We start from the raw sequence: 24,393 nt of genomic DNA, 5'->3' as shown, positions 1-24,393 counted from the left end.
CATGTTGACCTTGATGATCATTGAGGGCCATCCGTTCAATAATGACTTTAGCTTCTTCCGCAGTTTTTGACATAAGCGAGCCACCCGCGGTGGCATCCAGAAGTGTCTTGTGAGTTGATTGGAGCCCATTTAAAAAAATATGGATTTGAGTGAGCTCATCAAAACCATGTCCCTTACATTTTCTCAACATTGATTTGAATCTTTCCCAAGCTTCATTTAGAGACTCGTTGCCTCCTTGAGTGAATACCACAATAGCCGTTTTGGCTTCCATGAATCGGGATTGAGGGAAGTATCTTTCTAAGAACTTTTCTTCTAACAAATTCCAATCCGTCATCACTCTTGATTCTTGATCAAGGTACCACTCTTTTGCCTTTCCCACTAAGGAGTGTGGGAACATCCTCTTGAATAATGTTTCTTCACCCGCTTCGTCTATTCCCGTAGAACCCGCAATCTCATAGAATTTGATGAGATGGGTATACGGATCTTCATGATCCATTCCGGTGAATGGATTTGCATAGAGAAGCTGGAGGATTCCGGTCTTCATCTCCGTATTTCTTCCTCCACGGGCAAATTGAGCATTTCTTCTTGGACTATTAGCGGATATTTCGGTACGATTGTCATCCGCCATGTTTCCGTCACAAGCCTCTACAACCACTTCTTCGATTGGAACAAGTGCGGAAGTAGATGCTTCTTCTCTCCGGTTCCTCTCTTCGGCTAGTTTCCTTCTTCTTCGTGTTTTACTATTGAGCTTCCGAAGTGTTCTTTCAATTTCAGGATCGAATTGAAGTTGCTCCTCGGTTGCTTTTCCTCGCATGCACTAGAATCTACAAAACTAACAAACCAAGTGAAACAAAAGAGGGATAACAATAAAAGTAACACAACTTAAAACAAAGAATTATTGCAATGCTTGTAATATCGACACCAATCCCCGACAACGGCGCCAATTTGTTGAAAAGTATATCTTCGGCAAATATTTTTATATCGTATCCACAGAGATTGGTTGATATTACCGCCGTTCTATAATCCGATTTGTTATAAGTTTTGAAGGTAACAAGGTTGTTTTGGTTGGAAAGTTATCTTGTGAGTAAATGTCACTAAAAACAGTAAAATGGTTTTAATCTAATGTAAAAGCTTGGCAAGATTGGAGTTCACTATTTCAAATGCTTATGATTCCTTATGATAAATAAATCGATTCAAGATTATTGATGATGTTCAAGTATCCTCTCAAAGTCATTTATGTCTAAATGATATTGTGATAATCACTATATTGATCCTTAGACGATCTCTCCACCTAACTATCAATATAGCAATCTTTAATGCTTAATACCAAAGAAGAGTAATGAATAAATCTATCTCTACAACTTATTCACTACTTGAAAATCTGTTTTATGTCAAGACTCAAATAATCTCTCTCGACAACTACTCAAATCTGGTTTTCAACTTAGGGCAAAAACAGTATTCAATACATCAACAATCTTTATCATACATATAAATCAAATGGAATACAAAAGCATATGAGAATAGCTACTACCTCCAATCTTGACAAAGGGAGTTTAGCTCCTCATCATCATTGTTCAAAGCAGAAAGTTAAAGAAGAAAAACTCTGTTTTTCTCTCCTACAAAAAGCTCTCAAAATCAATGTGTGAATGATAATAGTGTAATGTTTCAATGCCCTAGAATAATGTATTTGTTTCTAACAAAAAAGGTTGACATTTCCCTAATTGGTCATTGTCATCTAAAGCAGAAAAGCAATTCCGAGGCAGACATCAAAATGGCAATAAACTTTTCCTGCAAAACAGCACTTTTGACCCTCAGTCAGCTTGCTGGATTCGCAGCCTTCGCGGCGCGAAGGCAGTTCGCGGCGCGAACTGTTGCTTTTCCAGCTTCCTTGTTTGGCAAGCTTCCTCCAAGATGTGGTGTTGCAATCCAAGGCCTTTCTTATCCCAAAATTCTACAAAACTAACAAAAAGGTGAAATAACTATTCAAAACAAAATAAATTAAACCTAATTGCATTTATACAAAATAGTGAGAATAAAAGTGTGTAATAACATCAAAACTTGGTAAAAGGGACCAATAAAATGATATAAAAAGTAGTACTAATTGGTCCCTAACAGTACCCAGATTCACTATCTCAACTTGCTCCTCGTGCGGCTGAATCACCTTCTCCTCTTGTTTCAACAACCTGGCTAATTCCTCTGGCAGTTCACAATCTTCTTCGCCTTCTTCTTCGGCATGATAGATCGGATTGTCGAAGTCATATGAGGGTGTAACAGGACTGTTATCAATGAGATCCGGAGAAAGATCGCATCTGCATGAATGTTGATTCATGCATTGCTTTAGAACCGGAGCGAGACAAATTGAAAAGGAAAATGAAAACATTGCCATTTTTATTTTTGTTTTTAAACTGTAAAAATAAATGAAAAACAGGGAACACCGCTTTTAATTGAAAAACATCCTTTTATTTATGATGCAAATTTTGCAGAATGAAACATGAGGTGGCCCTTACAATGAACCATTACGTTTCGGGCAAAACGTATGGCTTCCATGCAGATAAAATCAAAAACAGAAAATATTACTCTTCAAGTAGAGTGACAGTGATGATCTTTTCAGCCTTCCAGTTCTGGACTTCCACCCCTGGTGCGCACGGCTTTATCCATTGATCAATCTCACAGTCACCGTCGACTTCTTCACCCACCATACAGATGTGATCTGGATCCAGCATTCCAGCACTGGTGAATGTGAACGACGGACGACGTCCTCTTCCTTGTCTCGACGAGCCTCGGCCCGGCTGATAACCCACTCCGAATCGGTCTTTCTTGGCGGCGATGTCCATCATCCTCCCCCAACCCGGAGCTTCTCCACTCTTCACCACCTCAGCGGCCTGCTCGTACGAAGAAATGGACGGCTTCTCCTCTTCTTTGGCAAAAAGAGCATTCTCCACTTTAACGGTTTCGAATGCTTGACTCGGTGTCTCCCATATCTCACCGTCCATTTCCATGTATTTGAATGATGATAAGTGGCTGACGAAGATGTCTTCTTCCCCACAAACGGTGACAACCTGCCCGTCCCAGATATACTTTAGCTTCTGGTGCAAAGTCGAAGACACTGCCCCAGCAGCATGGATCCATGGGCGACCCAACAGGCAACTATATGCCGGCTGAATATCCATGACATAAAATACCGACTTGAACACCTCGGGCCCGATCTTCACCGGGAGCTCTACTTCTCCAAACACTGCCCGCTTCGAACCGTCAAAGGCTCTCACCACCAGGTCTGTAGGCCTCAGCACTAAACCTTCACAGTCCAGCTTTGCCAGGGCTTTCTTTGGCAACACATTTAAAGAGGAGCCGGTATCAACCAACACATGCGAGAGCACGGCCCCTTTACATTCCATAGCAATGTGTAAAGCCCGATTATGATTTCTCTCATCCACAGTTAGATCTAAATCAGTGAAACCCAGCCCATGGCTGGCATTGACATTTGACACCACCGTCTCTAACTGATTAATCGTGATCTCTTGAGGAACATAGGCTCTCTTCAATATCTTCAGCAAAGCCTCTCTATGCCCCTCGGAGCTCAACAACAACGACAAGATTGAGATCTTAGATGGGGTTTGTTGCAGATGGTCAACAAGCTTGTACTCTGACTTCTTGATGATCCTCAAAAATTCTTCAGCTTCACCATCAAGTTCTTTCTCCGACCCACCAGGCGCCGGTGTCACCACAGGAGTACCTTCATTTATCACTTGTTTTCCTCTTGCCCTGGCTAAAGCCTCGACCTTTTCTTTCTTTTCTTTTTCTCCTTCCCCACTCCTCAAAGCATCAGGGGCAAACAACCTTCCACTACGAGTAAAACCACTAGGTCCGGCATTATCCACCTTTGAAACGGTGGTTTCATCCGCAGTCTGACCTTCCAGCTTCTCTCCATTACAGTACACTTCCCCACCATAATGCCACGACACGGAATCATCTTTGTCATAAGGAATTGGCCCAGGTACCGTGATAGTAACTGGAGCCGTATTTGCCAGCGTTGACAAATCAACCGGGTCGAAATAGATAGTTATGGTGGAGACAACTTCCTCCCCCATATCAACCTTCTCAAATATGAGGCTTCCCTCATTCATCAGCCTCTGGACAACCTCCCTCAACAATATACACCCATTGACAGCAACAGTGCACGCAGCACAACAATCATCACAGCCCGGAAAGACCCCATTCTTCAACAACTGTCTTTTGACCTCAGCCAACGGAGTCTTCAACTGACCAACATTCAACAACCCAATTCTGCCCTCTTCAGAAATTGCATTCACCCCCATTTGACCATGCGCAGGCATGGGATTAGCATTCACGTTTGGAGACGGTGCAAAGTTGATGGCTTTAGAATCCACCAAGTCCTGGACCACATGCTTAAAAGCTTTACAATTTTCTACGTTGTGTCCAGGTGCACCCGAGTGAAATTCACATTTAGCACTCTCATCAAAACTGGCTGGCCTCTGATCAGGTCTCAAAGGAGCCAAAGTTCTCAGTTGAACCAACCCCAAATCCTTCAGCTTTTTCAACAAGAAAGAATAGGTCACATGCGGCCTATCAAATTGACGATCATTCGTTCGTCCTCTCACCTGATACCCAGCCCTCTGCGGTCTCTACTGAAACGACTGGCGTTGTTGTTGCGGTTGTTGCTGTTGTGCAGGCTGATTATCAGCAGGAATGGTTACCGCAGCAGTGTGTTGGTAGTAACGATCCCTACTCGGTCCTCTTTGGGTATACACGACACTGGTATCACCCTCCTTTTTCCTCTGACCATTTCCAAAGGGCTTCTTCGACCCAGACGACGAAGCACTACCCTGGATTTTCCCCAACTTCAACCAACTTTCAATTCTCTCTCCGGCCACCACAATATCAGCAAAATTGGTAACCGGGCATCCAACCATCCTTTCAGCAAATGTCCCCTGAAGGGTACCCATAAACAAATCCGACATTTCTCTATCCACCAATGGAGGTTGGACCCTGGCAGCCAACTCCCTCCATCTCTGCGCATACTCTTTAAACCCCTCGTTAGGCTTCTGAGACATACCCTGCAGTTGGGTACGACTAGGAGCCATATCAGCGTTGAACTGGTACTGTTTAAAGAATGCATCGCCAAGATCTTGCCAACTTTTGATGTCAGAAGATTTCAACTTGGTGTACCATTCCAAGGATCCTCCAGACAGACTGTCCTGGAAGAAGTACATCCACAGCTTCTGGTCCATCGTATAAGCAGAAATCTTGCGGACGAAAGCCTGGAGGTGAGTTTCCGGGCAAGAACTCCCATTATACTTGTCAAACGCAGGCGCCTTGAACTTTTGTGGGATCACAATCCCCTCAACCAGCCCCATATTTGACATATTAACAAACCCGGGAGTAACATGGCTTTCAAGAGCCCTGATTTTCTCTGCCAGCACCTGAATCTCCTTGTTTGGTGGTTGGACACCATATTGACCAAATGGTTCATTCAACATGGAGAATTGATCTGCTTCTCTGTCTTCTTCTCTATCCTCCTCAACCCCAAAGAAAGGAGGAAACAGTCTGTCTTTCAGATTATTGCCCATCAGACCTGGTTTACCGCTCGTGGCAACACCAAAACCACCAGCATTACTAATCACCACGCCCGCAGTCGTCTTCTTTCCAAGATCTCCTCCATCCCTGGAACCACCAAGGCCATGGTTAGAGACACCCTCCAGATTGACACCACTGTTGGCAGCTGTAGCCCGCTCGAGCTTCTCCACTTTATCAGCAAGTGCTTTCTGCCCGACGGCAAACCCTTGCATGACATTAATCAATTCATTCATTTTCTCCTTCAGTTCAAGAATATCCGTATTGGGTAGATCCATCAGCCTTGGTGTGTTGCGTCTGGTAAAGTATCTGTGCGGACGGGTTGTGTGCAAGGGAATGACTCTACGCGCACGAGCAATGATTCCTGAAACAACCAAGCACGTTAGAAACCGGCACCTGCAAAATAGAGGACAAGTTATTATGATTATGCATGAATGCAACATTTATCCACATGAGGAACACTCTGTCTTTCGATCCTGGTTTCATCAAGACAGATAATAATTCGGCAGCAATATTCTGACATTAATCATCTGATTTTGCCATTCGGATCAGAGATATATGATTTAGCAAAGATACCACCCAACCATGTGTGTGCTGTGTGAGCGCATACAGGAAAGCAAATAAAGCTTGAAGATCGATCACTGAATGAAAATAACCATTGTATACCAAAAGTGCACAATAAGAGCGAAAGTCATACATCAGGTTGATACAAATCATATTACACTTCTCCAGAATCAGAAAGAAAATACAAACAAGTGAATTCCGTCAACAGGCCTGACGGTAATTCACACAAATGAGAAAAGTCACACTGAAGAAGGTCCCACAGACGGCTCTGCATCATCAACCATCTTGGTAAACTTCACCGCGAACCTAAGCTCAGTGTTCTCCTGCTGCAATCTCCCTATCTCCTTCTGGTGAATCTTCACCTGTCTGAAGTAATGATCCCTCTCAGCAAGATAGTGATCTCTCTCAGCAATAATCTTCGCTTTCTCTTATTCCTTAATCTTCAACTTTGCTTCCCATTCGGCGACGAGGATTCTGACTCTGTCTTCCCTCTGATCCCTCACAAGAATTTGCCTCCTCTTCTCATCTTCAATGACCTTCGAAGCTCTAGCCAACCTCTCTTTGGTGATGTCATGCTCCTTTGTAGACGACTCCAACGCTTGGCTGATCTTGCGATAATAAGCGGTGTCTATCTCAAAGCGCTTCACCTCAATGGCATGCCTCTTATCCTGATCTTCCATTCTCCCTTTGATCTCCTGATTAGCCATCTGAATCCTAGCAACACTCATCTCCAACTCAGTTTTCTCTGCTTGCAGCTGATCTCTGGTTTTCTTCATCTCAAGGAACTCTTCCATGCTGACAGAAGAACGTGGCCCCTCAATCAAAGGACACCAAGGATCACCTCCAGGAAATGGTAAATGTGTGAGCTCAATCCTCTTCCTAAGCCAATCATCAAATGGAGGAAAAGACAGGTTGTTAACCTTGCCAAAAGGAACCTTGCCCTTCCTCTGAATGTCATGCCACTCCTCAGACACTTGCATCAACTTGGTCTGATTGCCCTCAATTGGGAAGTATAAAGACTCCTGAATCCCTCGTCCGAGAGGAGGACCCTCCACAGCAAACCCCATCTGTCTCCTAAGAAGCACCGGGTTGTAATTAATGCTACCTTGAACTCCTATAAGAGGCACATTGGGAAGAGTCCCACAACTGTAAATGAAATCTCGTCCAGCCATACCATTATGAGTCCAAGCTATGTCCTTAGCTCGCAAACCCATCAACCTGATTGACCACTTGACAGTAGGGTCAAGACAAGCAAAGGCACCTCTGGAAGGCAGATACCCCATAAACCACTTGTACAGCAGCTGAGCACAACATCTGATCAGTCCCCCACGCCGCTTCTCGTTCCGATTATGGACCGAGTAATAGACATCTCCAACCAGAGTAGGAATGGGATTCCTCTGAACACACAAACGGATGGCATTAATATCCAAAAAGTTCTTCTGATTAGGAAACAGGATGGTCCCATAAATGCTCACAGCAATCAATGCACAGACGGTCCTCCAATTACCCATAACAGCATGCTCCTTGGCTTTAGCCTCCAAGAAACTCAGATGAAAACCAGACAACTTTCCTTTCTCCTTCAAACCCCCCTTGGTCACCTCCGGGCTCAAATAAAGAGCACGAGAGATCTCAGCAACATCAGGTTCCCCCTTAGTGGCATAGAAAGGAATCTGATCTCGGATCTGAATACCCAGGATGCTAGCATAGTCCTCCATCAAGGGTCCCAACAAGTAATCCGAGAACACGAAACACCTCAAGCCCGGGTCATAAAACTGGAGAAGAGTATGAATGGCGCTCCTATCATTGTCTGTGAGCCTGAAAACCAACTTCAGAATACCACCGTATGCCTCACGGAACATCCCCACATGGTCAGGTGTAATCAATGCTATCATATCTCTCAGCACACCAATCTCTGGATCGAAGAAACTGTAGACGACGTCATCCTTCAAACCGGTCCTCATGTCTGGAACAAAGAAGTCTCTCAACCGGGATCTCAATCAAAAATGTCCCCTGCATATGGATAAACATGAGTTAGATGCAGATAAATGCAAAATGTGAATGATGCTGATGTATGAATGCAATGCACTGTGCCATCCTCCAAGTCATCTGAACAACCAGTGCACTGAGTCACAGCCTCTGAGCTGATCATAACCATCTGTGGTACTGAGCAATCACAAATCCGACTTGGGAGTTCCGAAATAAACGGAACTGAAAGATACATCACCATCATCACCAGAAAAACCTCTGAACAGATAACCACAACAATCTCTGAATCAACCCAGGGAATCCTGAAATAAACGGATCCCCACTGATAAATACCACGGACAGAACTCCGGCGTCTCAGAAATAAATCCATAAATCCGACTTATAAATAGAACTCTGACCAACGGCTGAATCATTAGTCACCATCAAAGTCACCATCAGAACATGCATCTGTAAGAATCAACCCTCCCCTCACAGGTGAATTCTAATCAGGTCATCCTAAGGCGGAGAATAGTCTCGACAATCGGGCAAAGATACTCAACGGGTTTGCCCTTTCGGGTGTGCCGTTGCAGCTCTCTTAAGATCGTCTAAACCAAAGATCCGGGAATGAACGGTCACCGAAGTCAATAGTTCGAATGAAGTGACTCAACCAAAGTGGATACTCCACAAAGGAAGAGCTCCCTCAAAAGAACCTCGTCCGGCTTGTGGTATGTCACGTCGCCAAAAACATGTTGACCTAACATGAGAGGCAACATGAGACCACGCTAATCCTAGGTGTATACTCGGGCCTGGGTTTTAGCCCCACTCAGAACACCCACCCCAAATCAGAGGAACCAACCTGTACAGAAGACAGCACAATGATAGTATGATGCATGCAAACATTTATGCAAATATATACACAACATAATAATCATAAATGCAATAAATAGCAGCACAAGCAACCTAAACTATCCTAGAGAGCGCTAGGAGAGACTCGCTTAGGGAAGATGGACCAGCAAGAGGTCAACTTAAATGTCCCAGCAGAGTCGCCAGCTGTCGCATCCGCGAAAAACAACCGGCGGGCAAAAACAAAACAAACAGAGCCGCCACCGTGCGTTATTTATCCCAAAAGAGGGAAAGGAAACGCTCGAAGTAAACCTGGAAAAGACATGGTCTCGCGACCAAAGAGAGATGGGATCGGGAGTCGGTTATGCGAAGGGAAGGTATTAGCACCCCTACGCATCCGTCGTACTCGACGGGATCCACGCTCAAAAGGATAGAAGAAAGGTTGCTAAACACTGCTCAAAAGAATGCACACACACACTGGAAACAACACAGGTGGGAGAAGAGGGAAACAGGCTCGCTAGGATATCGCATCCTATGCCTACGTATCTCATCTGGAATGAGAATCAGAGCTACCGTAGTTCGGCTCACGCACGCCAAACAAAACACACAAGAAACCGACTGCCAATCGCTGGGCTTATGTCAGACTCCACACACACAGGTAAACATGGAAACCGAATGCCAATCGCTGGACTTACATCGGGCTCCGAACCAACAAACACACACAGGAAACCAACTGCCAATCGCTGGACTTACGTCGGACTCTCCACACAAACAAACACCAATAGGATACGGACTGCCAATTGCTGGTCTTACATCCATCTCCTAACACACATGTCGCAACCTGAAAAATACAGTGCGAAAAAAACAACCGGCGAAAGAAAAAGACAGGAGAGTCGCCACCGTGCGTTATTCATCCCAAAGGAGGGAAAGGAAACGCTCGAAGTAAACCTGAAAAAGGAAAGGACAAGACGGGGTCTCGCAACCAAATCTTGGGTTCGGGAGTCGGTTATGCGAAGGGAAGGTATTAGCACCCCTACGCATCCGTAGTACTCTACGGGATCCACTTTTGTAGTTCTTGTCTAAAGGGTGTGAGTTTATCTTGTGCTGTTTGCCAAAAAAAAAGGGTTAAATGAAAATGACTCGCGCGGATGTCGCATCCACTGCATACGTATCTCATCTGAATATGAGAATCAGAGTCTTCGTAGCTCGGCTGACCTATGGGTTAGGGGATGTGTGCTCGCTAAGACATCGCGTCTTATGCCTACGTATCTCATCTGGCCTGAGAATCAGAGCAAAACGTAGTTCGGCTAACTACGGGGTTATGGATTGGGTTTTGGACGAACGACGTTACTACGCAATCTACCGGATGCTCGACCTTTGGAGACTTACTCGCCTGTAGTAGAAGGAGTTAACGCGTTGCTTTGGGTTTTAGGAGAAGAAAAATCAATGAAGGGTTAGGGTTTGGGATGCTCAAGGGCAAAAAGGCAGTCCTTGACGAAGGAACCGCGCTACCTGCAGGGATATGAATACAAAACACAAAGCATGTATCTCAAAGTAAAATGCCACCAAGGGGCTCAAACGTTGCCTCATATCGAGGTCTTCCAGCTAGGAAAGCAGTAAAATGCGGGAAAAATGTAAAAGTACCACGCGGATAAAGATCCGAAGTAACAGCAATTAGAGGAGTAAGAAACCCTGAGATCCTTCCAAGCACTACGCCAAATAAGGGAAAAGAGGGCGCTTATTTTGGCCTATAACAGCGCTTTTAAGCGCCCTCTAAAGTGGCGCTGGCATAGGTAAAGACAGCGCTTTGTTTTCCTGGAGAAAGCGCTGTCTAAAGGGCCACATTATAGTGCGCTTTATGAAAAAAGCGCCCTCTGGAGTGGTCCATAAAGGGACACCTTAGAGGGCGCTTTCTGGAAAAAGCGCCCTCTAAAGTTGTCAATGTAAAGTGTTTAGAGGGCGCTTTCTGGAAAAAGCGCCCTCTAAAGTTGTCAATGTAAAGTCTTCAGAGGGCGCTTTCTGGAAAAAGCGCCCTCTAAAGTTGTCAATGTAAAGTGTTTAGAGGGCGCTTTCTGGACAAAGCGCCCTCTAAAGTTCTCAATGTAAAGTGTTTAGAGGGCGCTTCCTACAGAAAGCGCCCTCTAAAGTGTTAGTTATTTTAAAAAAATTTGTTTGAAAAACAGTGGATATTTAATTGGTAACCTGTTCGCATGCTGCAAAAGTGTAAAATTCATATTGATTTCATCCTTTAATCCAATGTTATACACCATTAATCCATTGATATATACAACATGAATCCATTTATATACAACATTAATCCTCCATATATACAACATTAATATATGATTCTTTGATCAACAATATACAACAACATATTCATGATTTACTAAAAGTACAACAACAATATACAACATATATACAACAACAGCATACAACAACAACATTCCATACATATATGTACAACAATATACAACCTAGCTATATGATTCTTTGATCAACAATGAATTGACACAATTCATCCTTCATTTCATCCAAATGAGCTCTTGAGTAAGATTTGTATTCCTCAAAGTACTACAATTAAGAGAATAAAACATATTCATGATTTAGTAACAAATTAGATGAGTTATCCGATAATATTAAAATAAACCCTAAGTTATTATTCCATACCATTTTTGGGATGTCTATACGATTCAACGCAATGATATCTCTCATAAATCTCAATACAAAAAATCCGCAATCGACCGAATTATTTTGCTGAGGACACTACACAGAAAAACAAACAATATATATATAGTTAATTTCTTACAAACACTATTATAAGCAAAAAAACAAACACTATTATAAGCAAAAATAAGATACTTAATATATACCTGAACTCTGACCCAGGTAATGTCCTTCCTAATGCGGTAATTCTTTTTCGATCTAAATTTTATTATTGCCCTAACAAAATAAAAACGTATATTGAGATCAATCTGACAGACATAATTAAATATAGAAATACACACGAATATTTAGGGGAATTTCACTTACGTGTCAACCGTCTTCTTCAAACCCGGATATTTACTCCAATCACCCGATAACGAATCGAGATAATACACTATTAGTCTCGAAAGATCCATAGCAACCAACACCCAGTGACCACTGTAAAATAAAACAAAAATTTAGATGAATGAAAATTTTCTACGTAAAAGATATACATAGATTAGAATGAAATTATTAGAAAGAAAATCTAACCCGTTGCCAGAATTAAACGGTAAAAAATACAAACTGCGTGTAGTATTATCGCCGGCCGCCATGAATCTATCGACTAGATCATTCTTTACGGATGTTGGATTTTTCGATATTAACGTTGCGTTGACACGGGAAGCAGCAATAAAATTGAAACGGTTACACAATTCAGTTCCCCGCATCAATTTGTCATACATATACCTTAAATAGAAACATAATAAATATTAGACTACTCATTGAAATGTGTAAATAAATTGTTCAACTAAGTAAATTATAGATTGATCGGAGTACCATATGTATGTATGAATGATAGCGATGCCCAATTCGTCGTGCTCAAAAAGTTGTTGCATGTCCTCCTTTCCAATTATTTCGAAATGAGCTTTTCCGAAAACACCTTCATCAAAATCTATACTACGAATGGACCCGTCCATAATATCGGACTCTTCCACCATTTTCTCAAGACGCATCATAATTTGAGATTTTGTCCCGGCCGTCGTTGGAATATCCTTCGTTGGAATATCCTTCGTTGGAATATCCTTCGTTGGAATATCCTTACCATCGCTTTTCAACTTTCGACCGGGAACCTAAAAATTCATATAAAATAAATCATTACTTTTTGTGATGCAAAAGAATCGTTGCGTATATAATTCAATGGGTATATATATTTGTACCTCTTTTTGAGATGCAACCGACTCGATGCGTCTTGAAATCCCTTTACCAGCTTTAGGGGTGGGTCTTGTAGGAGTCTAACATTACCATGTAATAAGGATTGATTAAATATCATAATTGTAGCTGAATTGAAATGTGAATACTAAATATTCATAATCATTTAGAATATATATACCTCGGCATCTGGGAAAATTAGATCTGACGGCCAACCAACAAAGGATCCGACTGCATCTCGCATCAACGTTGTCTCTGAAACAACGTCGGGTAATGGGAGAAGGGCGTCCGTATCTAATACAAGGTCAACCGAAACTTTCATAAATCCCACCGGGAGGGGATTATGGTGAAGTAATTCACCCGAAGTATTGTGCACTTTTCCCTTGCCAACCATGCGATAAGTTGGTGACGATAGATACAGCTGACAAGGTGAAATGCCCTAAACCAATAATAAATGTTATTGTTAACGTGTATATGTGTCAAGTAAAAAGTGCTATTTTAATTTCATAATAACATATATAATTACCTCGGGAAATTTCGGTTGATAATTGATACTAGCTCGGTCACTAGTATCTTTTGCCTCGGAAGCGCACCTTTCCTCTCTATACCTTGCATTCTCGTTTTGCAGTTGGAGTACTTGTGCCCTTAACTCCGCCAAGGTCTCCATCACCTCTTTGTTGGTAGGATTTGTTTTTGTTTTTTTTTATAAAATGACGACGGAGTCACACCAAAACCCTTACCCCTCACACGACCGGAATACTCAGGAACATTTAGTACTCGACTAAGTACGCTCCTGCAATCCTGGACCTCGGTTGAAGGTACGGTTTGGGATAAAGTCTCCTGAAATATTATTAGAGGAGATTAAAAATGAATTATATGTCTAACAAAATTTTCGATATAATTAAAGAAATAATGTTACATATACTTACACATTCGTCATAAACATTTTGGACCGCTTCAACGACAACCCCATCCTTCCCAACCCGAGCAGCCTTCCATAATACGTGCTCCGGAAGAGATGTTGCGTCACTTTTCTCCTCGGCTAGCTACACATTGAATTAGATTATAAGATCATCAATTATAACATATTGTGACAATGTATAAGCTCATAGCATTTGAATATACTCACAATTCTTTGTTGTAACCGTGCATAACCCGTACGCCCTTTTTTGTACGGATACGCGGGTTTTGATGCCCTTTTCCTATTTTTGTCGCTTACTTCCTGGATAAAAAAGTTTAAGGCATATTAGAACCAAGTAACTTAACAATTGTATAATACCATAATTAATAGACATTACATGGAATTTTTCGTTTCTTCGTTTGGCGACAAAGTTATCCCATTCATCGGCTGAAATAATCTCGGCATACTTCATTGGCCGTTCTCCTTCAACAAATTTTCCTTCCTCATCCTTGAGAAATTTGTTGCACAAAAAGGATCGAAATCCTCGGAGTCTTTTTCCGGCCAATTGAATACAATATTTTTGCCGGCTTTCATCGATGTGAAAGGATCTCTAAAAAACATACAAATGGAGTGTGTTATTATAAAGTAATATTATAACAATATATGGTTAACAAATAGTCAACAAAAAAAACATAAAACAATATATGGTAAGTACCTGTATCTCCGACCATATTTTTTCCTTGCCAACCTTCAAGTCCGGACTTCTCCAATTATCACATGTAATCGGAATATGTTGTCGAACAAGGAAACCAATGTAACTTGCCAACATTGAACCGTTAGGCTCAATTAGTTGGTCTTCAGCACTCCAATGTACTTCAAATTTTACACCCTTGTCTCTTGCACGAATGATTGACTTCATAACAGTCAATCCTCGTTTGATTTCTTTTTCAACATTATTACGTGATTCATTCGCGGCATGGGTATCGTCTTGGTTAGCCATTTTTTCTGTAATATAGAAATGATTCAATAAGACCCAAGTAAGACAATGATTCAATACGTGAACACATTCATATACCTTCCATTTCTCTCATGTTACAACAATCTAAACTCTTTTTTTTTTATCATTATTGAATACAAACCTACTGCATGCAAAAGACCAATACGTGAACACACCTACTGCATGCTCAAACACACTTCAAATATATCAGTTTTCAATCAGAAATAAAAAACTCAGTTTGCCCTAAACAACATTAATCAACATAATGCACAAAATGAAAAACTAAGTTTAGAAAATGCCCTAATCAAACACATGAAGAAAGTGAACGGTAACGATGGAGAAGAGAAATACCTTAAAGGTGACGGTAACGATGGAGAAGAAAGTGAACAGTGACGGTGGAAGAGGATAACTCGTGAACGCAGCAGCAGAAAAAGGCGACGGCGACGATGACGGTGAGGGAGGGAGAACGAACGGAGGACGAGAGTAATCGCAGTAGAGAGTAATCGCAGTTGAGAGAAAACCCAGTTACGTAAACGAAATAGCTTATAGAGAGGGAAAATAAAGAGACATGCAGTATATGTTATAATTTTAATGTGGGACCTTAGAGGGCGCTTTTGTAAAAAAAGCTCCCTCTAAAGGGGGCCTAAGAGGGCGCTTCTGAAAGCGCTCTCTAAGGCTTTCCAAAAGCGCCTTCTAAACTGGAAATGTACATGGACTTAGAGAGCGCTTTTTCAAAAGCGCCCTCTAAGGGTAACCTTAGAGGGCGCTTTCACTAAAGCGCCCTCTATTGTTGTCCCTCCATTTCCTCATTATTTTTTTTTTGGCTTCACTTAAGAGGGCGCTTTGTTACAAAAGCGCCCTCTAAAGGGGGCCTAAGAGGGCGCTTCTAAAAGCGCTCTCTAAGGCTTTCCAAAAGCGCCTTATAAACTGGAAATGTACATGGACATAGAGAGCGCTTTTTTAGAAGCGCCCTCTAAGGTTACCCTTAGAGGGCGCTTTCAATAAAGCGTCCTCTATTGGTGTCCCTCCATTTCCTCATTATTTTTTCGCTTCACTTTAGAGTGCGCTTTGTTACAAAAGCGCCCTCTAAAGTGCGCTGTCTATTCTAGTAGTATGCTCCTTATTTTTTCTCTTCACTTTAGAGTGCGCTTTTGTAATAAAGCGCCCTCTAAGGGGCGCTGTCTATTCCAGTTTTTGGCGTAGTGAAGCTAATGCCATCAAAGAAAAGTGAGTCAGTACAGGTAATCGGAATGAACCTCCAGGGGTTATCCCACAAATAAAGTGGGAAACCACGCAAGTTATCCCTGCAAAAGTCATGTGAGCCCTCACAAAAATTCAACAAAAGGGTTAGTGAAACACCATAAGCATTTTTTCATGAACAACAGTATGGTTTCAGAAAAACTCAAACCCTGTGGCATACACTCAAAAATTAAACGGTTAAACATTCAAGGCATTGTTTATACATTCATATACACATTAAACCCATGGGCAAAGGTAATGGGAATAATGACAAACCTGATTGGAGAGCTTGATTGAAATTGAGTTGCACCCGTGAGGTTTACAAAACAATCTTCAGGGTTTATGTGAGGCAGAGGTGATTCTTTGCCAATGAGTTCCCTTTAGTGTTTGGAGGCCGCTCTGAACTCCGTTAGGTCTTCTCTCACTATCTTTTTCCTCAGGGTTTTGTTCCAAGGAAACCTCAGAGTGTTTTTGCTTCTCTTCAAAGTCCCCCTTTGTTCTGTGTTCTCTCAAGTGAAGCCTTGGTATTTATAGACTGAATTTCATGGTTTTGTGGGCTCAAATGAGAGAGACCCAAGTCCAAATTTTTTTTTTTTTTATATTTATTTTTTTATTATTATTTTTATTTATTTATTTATTTTTGTAAAAAATTATTATTATTATTATTATTTTTTTCTTTTTCGTTTTATTTTTTCATTTTTTTCGTATAGTTTTTTTTTTCGTTTTTTTTTTGTTTTTTTTTTGTTTTTTTTTTTGTTTTTTTTTTTGTTTTTTTTTTTGTTTTTTTGTTTTTGTTTTTTTTTTCGGATCTAATTCTGATTGACATGATGAAATGCAATATGAAATACTAAATGAATGCATGAATGAGGAGGGCAAATTTTGGGGTGTTACAGCTGCCCCTATTCAATCATCAGCTAAACCGAGTAGGATGAAAGCGAACAGCTTATCAGACAAACGGGGTGAGCTGTGATTGAATACCAAAGATAGACCGAAAATTTGCGCTCTGAGAACACCACAAAAACGCGGAAATACACCGTGCTGTTTATTTTTCTTCCGATCCTCTAGCTTAATCTGGAGTTTCGATCCTCTGGCTGAACCTATACTCAATTTAGTCCTCTGGTTGGATATTAATTTTGATCCTCGGGCTGGATACAATTTTGATCTTCTGGCTAGATCTTCTTCGATCTTCTGGCTAGATCTCCTTCGTTTCGATTCTCTGGCTGAATCTATTTCCTTTGATTCTCTGGCTGGATCTATTTTTGGTCTTCGGGCTAGACCTGACTTTGATCTTCTGGCTAGATCTGGAGTGTCGATCCTCTGGCTGAATCTGAACTTAATTTGATTCTCTGGCTGAATCTACTTCGATCTTCTGGCTAGATCTGGATTGTTTTGATGATAAATTCCCGTCATTAGGATCCCGCATCTGAGGCATGCGCTGGTTGACCCTCTTTTGAAATCTACACCCAACCTTCATATTAGATATGCAGCTTCGAGCATATTCCACTTTTGGGCTTCGTACATATTCTTCGGGCTAGAACATGTTGTAACGACTCCTCAACTAGACTTGGGCTTGCTGGGGAAATAAAGCTTGTAGGCGACTTCACTGGGGAATCTTCAAATTGAGCCTTAGGCTGGCTTACTGGAACACGATTCTCAGGCTGAATCTTCGAAATGACCCTCAGGCTGGATCACTGGAACACGACTCTCAGGCTGAATCTTTGAAATGACCCTCAGGCTGGATCACTGGAACACGATTCTCAGGCTGAATCTTCGAAATGGACCCTCATGCTGGATCACGGGAAAACGATTCTCAGGCTGAATCTTCAAAAAGTGACCCTCGTGCTGGATCACGGGAAAACGATTCTCAGGCTGAATCTTCAAAATGACCCTCAGGCTGGATCACTCACGCTTGATCCTCTGGCTGGATCTCATGACCTTGGTTGTAAAGTAATTCTTCAGTCTGCTTGGAAGAACCTGTTTATCAGCTTATGTGTATGCTTGATATGATATGCATGCGAATGCAAATGCTATGCATGGTGTAAAAGAAAAAAAGAAATCTGCTAGGGGAAGCAAACTCCGGTAGGGAACAGATCGCTGTATCAATCCTTGAATGCTCTGTGGGGAATGATCCGTCTGCCGGGACCAATGAGCCACCAAAAATAAATTGGCTGCTTGAAAAGTCAACCTTGCGGGGGGAGTATCAACTATGGAAACTTTTCTCGGCGAGGCTCTGTGAGGAGAGTCTGTGGGGAAAACACTTCCTGGGGAAATGTTGTAGGAAACGACCTTTGCTGGGGATATGAACTTGCTAATCATCCTCAAGCTGGGGATTAGAACAAATCTGTTAGAAATAATCTGCTGGGGATGAGATGAACACTGGGAACACCACCCTCTTGTCCGTTGGGTATGCAACCACTCCGCTGTTGCTAGGAAGATACAGTCTGACACTGTCAACTCCGCTGGGGATATATAGTCTGGATACTGTCAACTCTACTGGGGATAGACAGTCTGGATACTGTCAACTCTGTTGGGGAACATGCTCTGCTGAGGAGAGACTTTGTCAACCGCTTGGGGATGAGGATTCATGACTTGGCATCCAGTTCCTATGACCTACAACCAAAAATACACGTATGCCTCGGGGGAATTACTCGGTTTGAATTCACCGTCCGGGATTAAGCACATTCAAAGCAATTTTAAATGTTTTCCTGTGCAAACCATCTGCAAAAGCCACCATTATGTTCATATGCAATATGTTTTATCAAAAATTCGGACATTTTTGCAAACAAACTGATAAATGAAAAATAAAGAGGCTCTTTAACTGAATTATTCGACTCTTACTGGGGAGAAAATTTGTGCCAGGAATAGGCGAGGGTATCAGGAAGCTGATCCCTGAAAAGAGGTGATCGCTATAAAAAAAAAGAACTATCCTAATGGCAATGTGGAAACGGGGTCCCACTGAGTTTCGACTCTGCTATGGCTCGTATGTCCTCAAGACGCTCTGCTCATCTTGCTTTCTGAAGTGGATGATTAGTCGATCTTTAACCTTCGAAGATTGCCGGATTGAATGAAACGGTGATATAACACTGATGAACTCAGATCATAGTCATTCGCTTATTCCCTAACTTTTGCCTGGATCGCCCCCTTTTCGGGTTTTCAATCCACCGGGATACCCATTTTTGCCTGAGCCTCCCTTTTGGGTTTTCGACTCACCGGGTGTACTCTTTTTTATTTTATTTTATATATCCCTAATTTTTGCCCGAACCTCTTTATTCTTTTTTTTTGGTTCGTCGGGATGCCCCTTTTTTGCCTGGACTATTCTTTTTACTGTCCAGCGGGTCTATTTTATGCGAAGTATTTTTTAACCGCGTCTGAGTTAATAGGGGACGGGAATCCTTCGCCCTCCATGGTTGTTAGCGTCAAAGCTCCGCCATAGAAAATCCTTTTAACCACGTACGGACCCTCATAGTTCGGTGTCCATTTGCCCCTGTGATCTGTGTTGGGAGGAAGAAATATTTTGAGTACGAATTCACCGACTCGATACTCCCGAGAGCGCACTTTCTGACCAAATGCTTTCTTCATTCGTCTCTGACCGAGATACGTCAATTCTGGGTACGTAGGTCCAGCATAGCACCATTTCCCTGTTGGTTTGATTGATGACCAAAGCTGAGTCCCCGTATACATCCAGGGATTTAATCTGTATTTTGACGGCTTCCTCAAGTCTTAGGATACAAGCTTCGTATTCGGCTTCATTGTTGGTGCAGGGAAAAGTTATTCTGGCACCAAATGGCATATAACCCCCTTCCGGTGTGATCAACACTATACCAACTCCGCGACCATTGACGTGGACCGCCCCATCAAACATCATAACCCATTTGATTCAGGGTCAGGCCCCTCCTCCGGGAGTGGTTCCTCTCAATCTTTCGATTTGAGGAACATGATGTCCTCATCAGGAAAGTCAAACCTCATAGGTTGGTAATCATCAATCGGTTGCTCTGCAAGATAATCTGACAAGACACTTCCCTTGATGGCTTTTTGTGAAGTGTATTGGATGTCATACTCTGTCAGTATCATTTGTCACCTAGTAACTTTTCCGGTAAGTGCTGGCTTTTCAAAAATATACTTGACTGAATCCATTGTTGATATCAATAGAGTCGTGTGAGTCAACATATACTGTCTTAGTCGGCGAGCAGCCCATGCCAAAGCGCGGCAAGTTTTCTCGAGCAATGAGTATCTTTGTTCACAGTCGGTAAACTTTTGCTAAGGTAGTATATTGCATGCTCTTTTCGACCTGACTCGTCATGCTGACCGAGCACACAACCCATTGACCTTTCTAACACAGTCAAGTACATGATCAACAGTCTTTCCTCTCGGCCTGTAGACTTGCCCCGATCTTGATCTCTTTCTTGTCGTCTTTGGTACCAACGTTGGTGGTCTCAACCACCTCCTGATAAGGTGTAATAGCTCGGTCCTCCTGTTTCAACAATCTGGCTAACCCTTCAGGCAATTCACAATCTTCCTCAGCCCCTTCTTCGGCTTGATAGATAGGATTGTCGAAGTCATACTTGGCCATAGCAGTGTCGTTAGAAGTGAGATCCGGGTGGTCGGCTCTGCATGATGGAGGATCATGCTTTACCTTAGAATGAGAGATTTTTTTTTGGAAAGAGAGAAAAACGAAAAAAGAAACATTGCCATTTTTTTTGTAAAAGTAAAAAAAAACCGAAAGAAAGAGAACACAAAATTGTTTGCAAAAGCCGTCCTTTATTGATGATAAAAATAATTGCGAAACGTAACTAAATGGATGGCCCTACAAATGAGCCGTTACACCTTGGGCAAAGTGTAAGACTTTATTATGCATGTAATAAAGGAAAACAATAAAAATCACTCTTTCAGTAGAGTAACCCGAACGGTTTTTTCAGACGACCAATTGTCGAGCTTTTCTCCCCGGGACACACGGGCGAATCCAGCTATCTAAGTCACAGTCGCTGTCAGCCTTGTCTTCATCTGCAGCATTGACGACGTGGGGAGAAACCAAACCCCCGCTGGAGAGAGTACCGGTTTCATTCTTCTGAGATCCCGGAGCATACCCCAATCCAAACTTGTCTTCTTCAACAGCATTAATCCCCTGCCCGCCGTGAGCCGGCATCGGGTTCTGGATAACATTAGGCACCGAAGCAAAATTGATAGCCTGGGCATCTCTCAAATCTTGTACCTTTAATTGGAGAGCCTTGCAATTATCTGTAGTATGGCCAGGTGCGTTGGAGTGAAAAGCACATCTGGCGTTGACATCATAACCTCTGGGCAAATTATTGGGATCGATTGGTGGGGCCAGAGTTCTCAACGTAACCAGATTCATGTCAATCAGCCTGGGAAGTAATACTGAATAAGGCATTGGGATTGGCTCGATGACCCGGTCCGTTTTCCTTGGACATTGTTGATAGTGTCTCTGCTGACCCGGATTACCTCCTTGTTGTTGATTGTTGTACCTGGGTTGTTGTTGCGGATGACATTGCGGTTGAGGAACAGGTGTTGGAATAGTGACTGCGGCCACTTGATCTTGATAATAATTAGGGCGTCCTCTACCCCTGCCTTTGCCGGCATACACAGCGCTTGTCTCGCCTTCTTTTCTTCGCTGACCGTTACCAGCAAACGGTCTCTTGGGACCTGATGAGTTGGAAGCACTATTGTCTTGAATTCGGCCCATCTTCAACAGACTCTCAATTCTTTCTCCAGCAACTACTATCTCTGCAAAGCTGATTGACGGGCAAGCAGCCAATCTCTCAATATAATTGCCTTGAAGAGTGTTCATGAACATGTCCGCCATCTCCCTTTCAGACATAGGGGGTTGGACGGACGCAGCAATCTGTCTCCAGCGCTGAGCATACTCTCTAAAGGTTTCCTTGGCAGTCTGAGACATACCTTGCAACAAGGTCCGATTTGGAGCCATGTCCAAGTTGTATTGATATTGCTTGATAAAAGCCTCTGCCAAGTCTTTCCAGCTCTTGATGGTAGTACGAGACAAATGAGAATACCATTCACGAGAAGCTCCAGTTAGACTGTCTTCAAAATAGTACATCCATAGCTTTTCATCTTCCGTGTGAGCTCCCAACCTTCCCAGATAAGATTGGAGATGAGTGCGTGGGCAAGAAGCCCCGTTGTATTTCTCAAAAGTAGGGGGTTTGAACTTGTGAGGAATCCTTACTCCCTGAACCAGACCAAGATTTGTGACATCAAAGCCTAAGGAATTTTGAGACTCCAAAGATTTGAGCTTCTCAGCAAGCTCATCCATACGGCGAGTGGTCTCGAGGGCCTCGTCGTGCAAAGAAAATTGATCATACTGATAATCTTCAGTAATGGGGTGCCCGTTAATCCGAATTCCTTGATTCACATTGTACCTTCCGCCAATACCATTTCCAACATTCCCTGTGTTGCCAACATTACCCGGGTTTCCATCAGCATTTGTGTTACCCGCGTTACCAGTGTTCACAGGGTTATCAGCGTTCCCAGGGTTACCAGGGTTTCCCTCAGCATTTGGTATCTCCAAATCTGGATTGGGCCTCGGCTGCTCAACCAATTCCCTCAGCTTTTCTTGGCCTGCTGCCATACCAGTCATCAATGTCATGAACTGATCCATCCTTTCACGCATATCAGCCAGCTCTTTCTGTACTTGGTCCATCGCTAGTTGTGGACGATTTTCCTTTGTCGGGTACCTGTGGACTCGCTTGGGACCAATAACTGCCTGATACAGGGAACAAACATTAGACACTGCGGTGACACCTGCAAAACAGACAAGGGTTAATATGCATGGTATGCGATGCACTGCTTGTTCAGTTTTAAGGCACCCCCGTTTTGAAAGGGAATACCCTGCAAATGAATAAGCATGAGATGTTGGATGCAAATATGCAGATGATGTTATGCAATGCAAAGGCATGTCAATCAGAATTGATGTATCTGCTTGAACATCTGTCGGGTTGCACTGTCGGGAGAGAAATTAAGAGCACACCAAACAAAGGTCATGGGATGGATCATGTCATCCTTAATATCAACCACCCATTTTGGTGGATTATGGTTTACACCTTATCAACACCCGAGTTTCATTGATATTAAGGATACCTGATCGGATTAACCATGAATCAAGGGTTTGTTGCAAGTCACGAGCATGGAGTTTAGGTTAAGAACCACCCAAAAGGAGTGTACTAAGGTTTAAACCTGCCAAACATGTTCTACAAAAGGTTCCCAGGTCATAATCCCATCTTTCGGATATTATCAGAGGAACGACTACTCGTATTCCAACAATATTCTCAAGAGAGACTCTTATGAGTGTAGTATCGCGTAACAATCGTATCAAATCTTACATTTGAACGACTTTCGCACTACGTCCTACGAATAGGCCAAGATGGGTTAGGTAAACTAAGGTCCTTGGCTTCTTAGGTCTATATTGGAACAAGTAATGTCTAACCACAACTTACTTATGTGACATTATTGATCTCAACATGACCTCCACCAAGTGAATGGGCTTGCAAGTCAACTCGCTAAGGAATACTCCACACAAGTTGACAGGACTATGCCATTCTCCTATCTTAAGTGCACTCGAGTTCGGGTATAGAACTCATCTCACAAAGATCACCAAGCAGCCAGCCAACAGAAACAGCAATGATATATACACAATGCAATAAGGTAAAACAGGTAAATAAATAACTGTACAAAAGCATGAACACCCAATAAACAAACTACAAAAGCTAGGAGGGACTCGCTTAGGGAAGCCGTTTTCCCCAGCAGAGTCGCCAGCTGTCGCAACCTGAAAAATACAGTGCGAAAAAAAACAACCGGCGAAAGAAAAAGACAGAAGAGTCGCCACCGTGCGTTATTTATCCCAAGGGAGGGAAAGGAAACGCTCGAAGTAAACCTGAAAAAGGAAAGGACAAGACGGGGTCTCGCAACCAAATCTTGGGTTCGGGAGTCGGTTATGCGAAGGGAAGGTATTAGCACCCCTACGCATCCGTAGTACTCTACGGGATCCACTTTTGTAGTTCTTGTCTAAAGAGTGTGAGTTTATCTTGTGCTGTTTGCCAAAAAAAAAGGGTTAAATGAAAATGACTCGCGCGGATGTCGCATCCACTGCATACGTATCTCATCTGAATATGAGAATCAGAGTCTTCGTAGCTCGGCTGACCTATGGGTTGGGGGATGTGTGCTCGCTAAGACATCGCGTCTTATGCCTACGTATCTCATCTGGCCTGAGAATCAGAGCAAAACGTAGTTCGGCTAACTACGGGGTTATGGATTGGGTTTTGGACGAACGACGTTACTACGCAATCTACCGGATGCTCGACCTTTGGAGACTTACTCGCCTGTAGTAGAAGGAGTTAACGCGTTGCTTTGGGTTTTAGGAGAAGAAAAATCA

This window comes from Lathyrus oleraceus, chromosome 3 (assembly GCF_024323335.1).
Source record: "Lathyrus oleraceus cultivar Zhongwan6 chromosome 3, CAAS_Psat_ZW6_1.0, whole genome shotgun sequence".
NCBI classification, from domain to species: Eukaryota; Viridiplantae; Streptophyta; class Magnoliopsida; order Fabales; family Fabaceae; genus Lathyrus; species Lathyrus oleraceus.
Note: the sequence above shows the minus strand (reverse complement) of the source record.